The sequence below is a fragment of the Rhinatrema bivittatum genome, chromosome 1 (genome assembly GCF_901001135.1).
Source record: "Rhinatrema bivittatum chromosome 1, aRhiBiv1.1, whole genome shotgun sequence".
In the NCBI taxonomy this organism is placed as follows: domain Eukaryota; kingdom Metazoa; phylum Chordata; class Amphibia; order Gymnophiona; family Rhinatrematidae; genus Rhinatrema; species Rhinatrema bivittatum.
Window position 1 is genome coordinate 707,549,416 of NC_042615.1, and position 9,846 is coordinate 707,559,261.

The following is a 9,846-nucleotide window of genomic DNA, read 5'->3' on the forward strand; positions in this document are numbered from 1 at the left end:
TTAAGTTAAAAAGAAAAAAAAAACCTTTACCTCACACAAGACTTTAACATTGCAAAGTCTGTTTCTGCAGCCATTTTTGTTCTCTCACTGGTGCTACAGGACTGGGGAGTGAAATATTTATCCTGCAAGTTAAAACAGCATTGAGATTACAATTTGAGGAACTCCCTGGAGCAACATTAGGTTGCATTATTAAAGGGAACAAAACACTAAAAGGTGCTTGGTTTTTGTTGTTGTTGTTGTTTGTTTGTTTTTTTTAATTAGAGCTTATTTAGACTGAGATCTGAACATAAAACTTACCCCCCTTCCCCTCAATCTTTCCTTACTCCAACACAATACATTGCTGCTGCTGCTGCTACTTTGTAGCCATTTACAGTAGGAAATCTAAGCTAAAATTTTTATTTTCTTAAATAAAGATCATAGAGCAATTTTATTTGTATGAGCTGGACAAAAATTGATGGCCTGCCTTGTTTAGAGTTAAGTAGAATTACACCAAATGCACAGTGGACCCCTGTTCCAAGATTTGCATTTTTGGTAATACCACAAATTGGTAATTGCATGTTTAAACAAAAAGAATAAAAACCCCATATATCCCTAAAGATGGTTATATCCATAAACATTATGGGCTTTATTAATCAAGTGAACATCACATAGGTATCCTATACAATACAGAATGAAATTACTTTTGTATTATTTTGATTAGTTGCTTATTATTTTATACTCAGTATTCATGTGGTACACTGTTACTAATGTTTTTTGGCTTTTGTAAATTATATTCTAATTTATTGCCATGTTTTCGTACACTTGTTCAACATTCATTCTTCTGCTTGTAATGAAAACAAGAATTGTAATACTTCATGCAGTGAAATTCCACTCCAGGCACCAGGTTTCCTTTTTTTTTTTTTTTTTTTTTTAACGTAGATTACTTTAGTTAAATAAAACTGCAGCTTTGAAGAATGATTCAGGTGGTGATTGTCTGTTCTGTGGGAGACAGATGGAGGAAGCCAGCCACCACAAAATATTTCCTTGGTGAATTTTATTGAAAAGCTATGCTTTATTTTTGTGAGATATCACACAGTGTGTTCCAAACTGAAATGTACTCCACGTTTATTCTTTGTCCAGTGATATCCATGAGTACAGGGAGACTTACCATATATTGCATTGCTGTGCTAGGAAAAGAGAGGTGGGAAATGTGTGATGAAGAAAGATGGAAAAGGGAGGATATGGACACGTGCTTTTCCAGCAGAATGATCTCACTACTGTATTCTGTTTAAACTTAAGCCAAGAATGTCTGAACAGCTCTAATAAAGATTCCAGCTAAAGTTTGGCTATTGGTGAGCATGCACCTTGGGAGAATTTCATTGCCACTCCATAATGCTAAAAATGTCTGCTTGGCATTGAATCTTTAAATGGCATGGATATGTAGCTGAGATAATAGAATGTACAAAAATAAGCAAAAATGGGTACACTTACTAACTGGTGGAAAACCTCAAGGAATTGCTAAGGTACAAAAATAACAGAAATCAGGCAGGCACTCCAAAATAAAAAGGCATAACAATCAATGCAATTAACCACATAGGTAACTTTTAAAGCTGGCACTTCAATTCCTAGAAAGCAACCTTCATCACTTACACTGTATTTCCGCTGGAATATTTCTTGGAAAATGATGGAAATGTGTATAAAAGAGCAAAATGAAGTGAGGCATGCAAGTTCCTCCAAACACTTGTAAGCCTGGAACTGGCCAATTAGATTGGCTAATTTGAGGTTTGTATACCCTGCTGGCCAGATATTTGTTGATGGACAAGGCCCAATATGTTTATAATTGTTAATTACAGACAAATTTAATCATGAAGCTTTACACACGTTAAGGAATAACTTACCTGGCTAGATATGTCAGCTATCTCTGCACAGCAATAGCCACATAATTTAAATTTACAGGGTCATTCATCAAAGTGCGTTATTGCATTAACACATGCAATGGTTATCACAACACGCAGCACAAATGCAAATTTGCCAGATATATTCAAAGGGGTGGGATTGGGAAGGGGTTTGGGCAGTATTAATAAAGATGAGGTGCATTATCACACCATGCAATATCGTAACGCACACTAGCACGCACTTTTAACGCTGGAAATAGCTGCACCTTTTTTGCAGGTGTTAAGCTGTGCGATATGCTTGAAACAGCCATAATGTGAATTGTCATAAATATTGCAAACTCTGTTTTGGGCATGGGAAAGAGGAAAAGGAGTGGAAAGGGAGAAAGCCTCTGGGGTGGCATGCATAGTAGTCAACTATTTATACTGCTATAGGAGGGCCAGCTAGTAACTCGAGGTGAGGTTTTGGTGGTGGTGTAGGGTTTTGGGGCCAGTTTTACATGCAGAGTGAGATGTACGAACAACACAGTAGACCTCAGTGAAAATTTGATGTCATTTGGAGTGAGAAAAGTCACACAAATATGAGATTTCTACAGTGTTCTCTTGCCCTAGCTTGTTGGACTCTCTATTAGGGTACTATCAAGCTAGGGCAAAAGAGGACTGAAGTAATCTCATCTTAGTCTGCCTTTCCTCACTTCAAATGACATCAAATCTTCACTGAGGTCTACTGTGCTGTTCAAACGTCTCAATCTGCATGTTAAACTGACCCTAAAACCCTACTCCACCACCAAAGCCTCACCTCCAGTTACTAGCTGGCCTGGCCCTCCTTTAGTGATATAGATAGGTGACTACTATGAAGGTCTTATATAGAGTCTCTCTCTCAGCACTTTGCAAAGTACAAGTATCACAGAGTGCAGTAAGCAAAGTGGTATTTCTAAAATGATCATAGCCACACCCCTTTTTCTTATCACAGGCATTATCCATGCGAAAAGTATAGCATTTTGATGAATCTAGGGGTTAGCTGGCTAGCGTTGGCATATCAACACCAGTTAGCTAAATCCCATGCTTCACTGAACACCCATTTTTTGAGCCATTAAATATAACCGCCTAGTTTCACTTGGCAGCAGAAATTTGCTAAACTTTGACTCTAGCTGGCTGACTCCGTATTTAGGCAATTAGGTCATTTTGAAAATCTACCTCTTAATGTGAGGTATAATAAGGATGCCCAGAAGCATGTTATGAACTCTTACTGCATAATTACAAAGAAACGAGTAAGTCTTCTAGTAATATAGTAGATATAGAGAGAATATTGTGGGGACTATGAACTAAAGCTTAGCATGCAGACATACCTGCATTTAAATAAAGGGAGATCATGTACTAATTAGACTTTGGTGGGCACATGGAAATAGCATGGTATGCTCTTCTCCACCTGTTCTTTACAGTGAGCCCATTAAATCCTAAAACTTAACAACTGCCTTGGACCAGATGTTAATATATCTGCAAAGTTAGCACTCTAGCATTTAATATTGGGGGCATCTGAGCCCCACCACTGCCACAAAGGTGGAGGAAATTCTGAGCCCTAATTCCTCCTCTCTCCAACCCTCCGGGCATCAAAGTAATAAGGCCAGCATGGGATAATCCCATCCCATGATCCTAGGATAAAGGGGCCTTCATGCCTTATGAAGTTTGTGCACCCGATGAGCAGACGAAGATCAAGACTTTCAAAAGAACAGAGTTTCCTCCTCCCATTGCTGGCGATTTTAAAAATAGCACTGCACTCTCATGCTACTTTTCATCATGCTCATGCAAAGAATGTTTTGGACACAATTTAATACATGGGCACCCTTATACAAACTGAGGGTACATATTTATTATTTGACAAATTGTGCATGTGGCTGGCTCAGTGGCAATGCTGTGTATTGCCATGCAGTCAGACATGGATATGATTGCTGAGTCAAGTTTTCTCTCCAGGTCAGCTGGGGCTGAGAATGCCATGAAGACAGCATTCACAGCCTTTGCGGTGGGAGGGTGTCATAGTCATGATGTGATGGCGATACCTAGTGGCCAGATATAAAGGTTGATTTTAAAAGCCTGGCACATGCCAAAATCGGGAGATGTATGCACAAGTCAGGCTGGCATGCGCCACCAAATTTTGAAAACCGCCCAGATGCATGCGTATCTCATGCAGTGCACACATCTCACTCCAAAAAAGGGGCATGGTCTGGGTGCGACATGGGCATTTTGGGGCAGGGCCAAGAGATATGCATACAAATACTTACATGCCAGGTCACGCACCCATGTCAAGTGTCGTGTACATTTACTTCTGCTAGGAAGGAGGATACGTTTAAATTAAAAAAAAAAAAAGCCATACCTGAGGGGTTTTAAGGGGGGAGTGGGAGGTAACTGGCGGAGTGTAGAATATTACACTGGGGGTTGGAGGATCAGACAAGCTCTTAACTGGGTGAACTGATGGACAAGCTGGTGAAACTGGTAATGGAGTGGATATGCACCCCTTTTAAACTTCCCCAACTTCCATGGTAGAAGTGGGATTTACATGGCTAGGTGCATGCCCACTTAAGATTGGATGCACATATGCTTGCTGTGTGCATATGTGAACACAAGTTATCAAATTGCATCCCTGAGTGCGCACCAGTACACATGAGCCAATATGCACCAGCACGCTGCTTTGAAAGTTACAGGATTCATAATTACAGTGTTCCAGAAAGATCCCTGGTGCATGGCCCCTGGCTGAGGACATTTGCTGCAATGACTGCACTATGGTAAGGGGAGGAGATAGAAAATAGAGAGGGAAATGCCTGAGGAGTTGTGAATGAAGACTCATGATGCCAATTTCCAGCCCTGGCTCTGATTGAGCCGGAAGCCCAAAGGAGTAGGTGGAAACTGCTAGATCAAAACAAATTGTTAGTATACATGTATATATATATATATATATATATATATACACACACACACATACATATATATATTTCAGGTTATTCAAGTACAGTTTACAGTTTATTAAAATGTATGGATTGATAGATTCACAGGGCTCATAGTTATTTACATTAACAACATACTTAGTAAAAGCAAGTAAAAACAAAAATGACATAAAATCCTAATAGTCAAGAGAAAAAATAAAAAGATAATACCTCAAAAGTAAAGTATAGTCAATATTAGCTTAACAGAGACACGTAAGCTTGGAAACTTAAAATAAGGCTTGAAGTTACATATAAGCCAAATTAAATAGATAAGTCTTCAAATCAGCTTTAAATTTGTTTATGTCTGTCTCCAACCGCAGGTTGATAGAGAGAGGGAGTTCCAAATGTTTGGAACAGCAATGGAAAAAGGTCTTTCCTTAGTTTCTTGAAGTCGAGCAAATCTATAAGAGGGGACCTCGAGAAAACCATGGCTTTATGAACGTAGGTTCCTGTTTGGTGTGTAAACTTTTAGAAGGGAATTTGCTCAGGGAAATGAGGGAAATGAATTGAACTGCAAAAGCGAGTGAACCATTGTAGAGAACTTGTACTTTACTCTCCACTGAATCAGGAGCCAATGAAATTATAAAGAACAGGAGTAGTATGTTGTTCCCTAATGTGTGTGCCAGAAATTAAAAGGGCAGTTGCATTTTTCTAGTAACTGAAGGGTTAGACCCAGATAAACTATATTACAAAAATCAACTGATGGTAAAATTAATGCTTGCACTACAGATGTTATGATTCCCGGCTGCGGGACTCCACGGCTGGGCTCTCACCTCCTTCACTGCCAACTCCTGGCATGCCATGGCATTCCCCGCTCGTTGCTGGGCCATGGCTGGGCTTCTGGCTAACCCCACCCCTTAGGCACGCGCAAGGGGCTCAGATTTAAAGGAGCCGCAGTGGGAAACTTCGGCTGGCCCCCTGGATGATGTCAGATACCGGTAGAGTATTTAAACACAGCAGCTGTTTCCATTCTTTGCCTTGCAACAGGGTTCACTCTTCGGAGCTATTAGTTGCTGTTCTTCTGTTCCTGCATTCCTGCCTTCGTGTTCCTGATCCTGTTCCAGCTCCTGCTTGCTCCTGCCTCCGTGTTCCTGATCCAGTTTCTGCTCCGTCCTTGCTCTCTTGTTCCAGTTCCTGCTTCCCTCTTGGCTTGTCTTCTTGGTTCCTGACTCCAGCTTGGCTCCTGGTTATTCGTGTCTGCTGCCCATTTATTTATCCTTGGTTTGTTCTTCGGTCTCTGCTGTTCTGCTGCCTGCCCCGATTCCTGGTCAGTTTCCTCGTTGTGCTCCGCTGCTGCCTGCCACGACCTCTGGACTTCCTCTGGCTCTGCTCCTTCTCCACCTGCCTCGACCCGGACTGTTCGTCGGACAATTCTTCACCAGGAGACCCCGCCTAAGTCCTGCCGGCCCCTCAGTATCCAAGGGCTCAACCTGCGGAGGTTGGTCTAGGTGAAACCCCTGCTGGTCTCCTGGCTCTGATCTGCCTCCCGGCTGCGGATTCTGCTGCGGGCCTTCCCTCAACAGCCTCTCTCCATCTCCTAGCCGGCTCAAGGGTCCACTACCATAACAAAAGAGTGGAAATCATCAGCCTTTAGCAATGGCTTCAGGCCATGGAGTAATCTTAGCTAAAAAAATAAAAAAATGGATTTGATGGTAGCCTTAATCTGGTATTCAAAGGAGAGTCTGGAGTCCAACCAGACACCCGACTTTCTACATAAGGAGAAATGTTGTGAGTCAAAGTATATGCTGTAAATTTTCTTGACTTAACTTTTTCTATTTGCAAAACATGTAACCATTAACAGTAGGTGTCTACTCAGAAGAAGGCTCAACATAATGGATCAACATCTTTATCCAGTCTAAAATGTGTAGGTGCTTGCTGATTTACATAGCTTTAATAAAGATTAGTTTTACTAATTTAGGGGCTAACTCATCTGGCTGGAAAGAAGACTAAAGTGAATGCGTATGTAGGAATCCTGGTGATACAAATATTTGTTATCCAAAACTGGAAAAGAGCCTGCACAATAGGCTGCACAATAGGCTGAATAGGACATAAATTATTATTATTATTATTATTATTATTATTATTATTAATAATAAAACTTATAACCCGCTGACAACAAATCCCTCAGCTCTAGGTAGCAAACAAAGCAAACTATATCTTGAATATACTGTATAATATAATGCAACAAATAATAGTTACATATTTTTTTAAAATGGAAATAAGACAGCATTGAAATGAAACAAATAAATATGAATTAAGGAAAAAAAGTGACAAGATAAATTCTATAACATCACAAATATATGAAATCTAACATGTCAACAAAGTATAGCAAAATAACCAATAAACCTAGCAATAATACTACTAAATAGTTATAATAAATTAAGGGCCTCATTTACTAAGCATTTTTCCCATACACATTAGAGGAAAAGCTTTAGTAAATCAAGCCTTATGATAACAAAATCGTAACATCAAACCTAAATGAATTAAGTGTGAGCCGCAAGGCAGAGAGACTATGACATAATAACGAGTTACCACTCCTGCTAGATCGTAGCTACTTAGTTAAGGATCACAACAATAGGCAAATACTTCAAGTTGTTATTATAAAACAGTAATCATGTGGCATAGAATTCAGCTAGTTAGGACCAGCAAATGAGAAAGCTCTTTAGCGAGTCCTTTCCAATCTGCAGGTCTTAGGTGGTGGAAGTTGAAATAATGCTGCCTGGATAGTTCATAATTACTGCCTGGGGCATAGCTTACAAGACAGCCAGACAGATAAACTGGATCATTGCTGTTAAGGCTTGAAAAATCAGAGTCTGAATAGTACAAGGAAGCAATGAAGATGATAAAGAGTGCAACTAATATGTTGAGAGTGACCAAGGCCAGCAATGACTCGGGCAACATTATTCTGACATATCTATAACTGCTGCACAGCCTTTGCCAAGGAGTCCAGATGGACTGTTGCAGTAATTGAGCCTTGAAATAATTAAAACTTGAATCATTCTTACAAGGGAATTTGGAGTCAAATAACGGCCGTGCCTGTTGCAGGAGGTGGATGATGTAAATAACAGACTTTGCCTGTCAAATATAAGATGAAAGTAAAAAAATAATCATCAGAATACACACTCAGGTAAGACTCCATCATCCAAACTATACATCCAGTACAGAAACTAAGTTAGAAGGGTTCCTAATCAAAAAGAACACTGTCATGGAGGGATTTAATGTAAATTTTCTGCTTAACATCCATAGCAAGACCTTCAGTATGTAGTTGTTAAATATGGTCACAACATCTTAATGGTATTGGCCAAAAGATATGCATAGCTGGATGTCATCAGCATATATTAAGCAACCAATACTGGAGGAATGGACTGCCTGACCCAATGCACAACAATATATATTAAATAGAGTAGGTGAAAAGATGGCACCCTGAGGGACACCACAAAATAGAGAAAGTGTAGGACAAAGGAACTGATCCCAACTGTCTTGAGCCTGCCAGATAGAAAAGATTTAAACCAGTTCAGTATTGACTCAGCAATCCAAATGTTCATAAGCCTGAGCAAAAGGACATTGTGAACTACTATATTGAATTTAGCCATGAGATCTAAAAGAAAGGTGACTGAATCCTCACCCTGAGTTAAATTATGATGAAAATCATTGAATAACTTAACCTTGCTATGTCTGCATTAAGAACATAAGAACATAAGAACATGCCATACTGGGTCAGACCAAGGGTCCATCAAGCCCAGCATCCTGTTTCCAACAATGGCCAATCCAGGCCATAAGAACCTGGCAAGTACCCCAAAACTAAGTCTATTTCATGTTACCGTTGCTAGTAATAGCAGTGGCTATTTTCTAAGTCAACTTAATAGCAGATAATGGACTTCTCCTCCAAGAACTTATCCAATCCTTTTTTAAGCACAGCTATACTAACTGAACTAACCACATCCTCTGACAACAAATTCCAGAGTTAATTGTGTGTTGAGTGAAGAAGAACTTTCTCCAATTAGTTTTAAATGTGCCACATGTAACTTCATGGAAAGCCCCCTAGTCTTTCTATTATCTGAAAGACTAAATAACTGATTCACATCTACCCGTTCTAGACCTCTCATGATTTTAAACACCTGTATCATATTCCTCCTCAGCCATCTCTTCTCCAAGCTGAAAAGTCCTAACCTCTTTAGTCTTTCCTCATAGGGGAGTTGTTCCATTCCCCTTATCATTTTGGTCACCCTTCTCTGTACCTTCTCCATCACAATAATATCTTTTTTGAGATGTGGCGACCAGTTTAGCTACTTGCCAGGTACTTGTGACTTGGATTGGCCCCTGTTGGAAACAGGATGCTGGGCTTGATGGACCCCTGGTCTGACCCAGTATGGCAATTCTTATGTTTTGTTTTGTTTTTTTTTATATATATTAAAATGGTTACCGGATGGTATATACCCCAGAGTTCTGAAGGAATTAAAAAATGAAATTTCAGACCTATTAGTAAAAATTTGTAACCTATCATTAAAATCATCCATTGTACCTGAAGACTGGAGGATAGCTAATGTAACCCCAATATTTAAAAAGGGCTCCGGGGTGATCCGGGAAACCACAGACCGGTTAGCCTAACTTCAGTGCCAGGAAAAATAGTGGAAAGTGTTCTAAACATCAAAATCACAAAACATATAGAAAGACATGGTTTAATGGAACAAAGTCAGCATGGCTTTACCCAAGGCAAGTCTTGCCTCACAAATCTGCTTCACTTTTTTGAAGGAGTTAATAAACATGTGGATAAAGGTGAACCGGTAGATATAGTATACTTGGATTTTCAGAAGGCGTTTGACAAAGTTCCTCATGAGAGGCTTCTAGGAAAAGTAAAAAGTCATGGGATAGGTGGCGATGTCCTTTCGTGGACTGCAAACTGGCTAAAAGACAGGAAACAGAGAGTAGGATTAAATGGACAATTTCAGTGGAAGGGAGTGGGTAGTGGTGTGCCTCAGGGATCTGTATTGGGACCC